Below are 1965 nucleotides of genomic sequence, written 5' to 3' on the forward strand. Positions count from 1 at the left end.
AACAAGTGCTACATCTGCCAAGTTACCAAGGTCTGTATCATCGAGTCATACTAATTGTATATGTTCTTGAAGTGATGTGATACCTTACCTCTGTGATCTTCCTCCCCAAAACACACAGTCCAAGTTTAATCTTGAATAAAGTAGATAACATGCAATAGAGGGGTGTTAGGCAAAATGCAGGACCAGTGTTCTTCCAGATGGTCAAGGTCATTGAACACAAGGCAGATCTGAGAGAAACTGTCATAGTCAAGAAGAGCTTAAGCAGATGTAATGACTAAATGTAATGAGGTATCCTGGATGGGATCGATCCTGGAACAGAAAAGGAACATTAGGTTAAAAGCCCAAAAAAAGTATAAAATATAAATAAACATTTCTATTTGTAAACTGTGACACGCGCACCACATAGGCAAAAGATGTTACTAAGATGACAGCCTCCATAAGCTGGATGTAACACTGCACACTGTCCTATCTCTGCCATCTATTCAATTTAGCTGCAAATCTAAGATCGTTCCTTTTAATGACTAGGAGTCAATTCATTCAGATCTGATCTTAAGGTCATTTATGAGCTCAAAATAATAGGGGTGAATGAAAATGACAATAAATGTCTTTGCCACGTTTGTAGTCAGCAGAATTAAAAACAAGCAAAAGCAAAAAAGCAAGAGGTGGTAGACCCCTTGAAAAGTGCTGCTCCGAGCTTGTGGGGAGACAGGAAAGGCAGATAATAACTTGGTAGATATAAAGACTTCTTGTCTGCTCAGTCCAGAGAGCCCATGCATGGCTTTCTGAATAATGAGTGTATCACAATTTCAGAAGAGTTTGGAGAGGTGAATTTCTAATGGCCTCATCTGAAGGATTTCTGTTTCTTGTCCTATAGGTAGAACATTGACCTGCATAATTTATGACATACTTTACCCAACAGTCTCTCCTCTTTTATGAGAACGTGAGGGCTTTAATCACTGCCATTTTATTTTTGTTGTCTTCTTTAGATTATGGTGATAGTAATAGAAGCTGATTCTAGTTTTCTTCTTCTCTCTTCCTACAATTTCACAAAGCTTATCCAACTTGAATAACTCATGAATATGTAAAAATGTAGTTAACTGCATTCGCATCAAATAAGTACAATAAGGCTGAGTGGGAGCAACAATGGAGGTTAAAAGTAACCCCAATTCATGTGTTAGGAAAGGGAAGAGTAGTAAGATCATTGTAGCCAACCAGCAGCTGGAAGGGTAGTGAATTGATAAGGCCACAGTCACAGACTTTTAATTGATGGCTCTACCATCTGTAGAGAAATCCCGTGTAAATCAGAATGAATGGTTTGGGCATAGTGCTGAGTGTGTCTGTGTGATCAAGTCACAGAAGAGATGGCAAAAAAAAATACCATTCAATTCAATCCTCTGTTTATGTTGCCCAGTCTCCAACTTGTGGAGAATGTTTTCTCTGCCATGGCTTAATTAAAGCCTTATCTTTATGACTCAACTGGAGATGCTTCTATAACATTGCGGTAACAACAGAGCCACACACCTCTACCTAACAATTATCCTTCACTGACACAATCACGTCAAGCCTCTGAAGCAACCAAGAGCATACCAATCAGAAAAAGAATGAGCTGTATGCATTAGTGTGAACTTGGTTTTGGCTTTGACACTCAGTCGCATTTCTTTAGCTTGGGTTGTATCAGGGAGCAGGTTGCAGTACTTCCCACAATACATCCCTGCTGTGATTCAGACTGAGCTTGATATGACCTTCTTGTCAAGGTCAGCATCGTGGATCTCTAACCTGAGATGATAGAAGACCAAGCAGCACTTCATAAGCTACACATACCATAGCACTTACTAGTTAGAAGGAATGAAGAGGGAGGATTTTGGCTTCCTCTTGTGATCTGTGCAGCAAAGGTAGGGTTCTTTATACATTAAACAACAATAACAACAACAAAACCACCCTGATTCATGTGGGTGATGCTGAACT

Source organism: Mastomys coucha, chromosome X, assembly GCF_008632895.1.
Source record: "Mastomys coucha isolate ucsf_1 chromosome X, UCSF_Mcou_1, whole genome shotgun sequence".
NCBI lineage: Eukaryota > Metazoa > Chordata > Mammalia > Rodentia > Muridae > Mastomys > Mastomys coucha.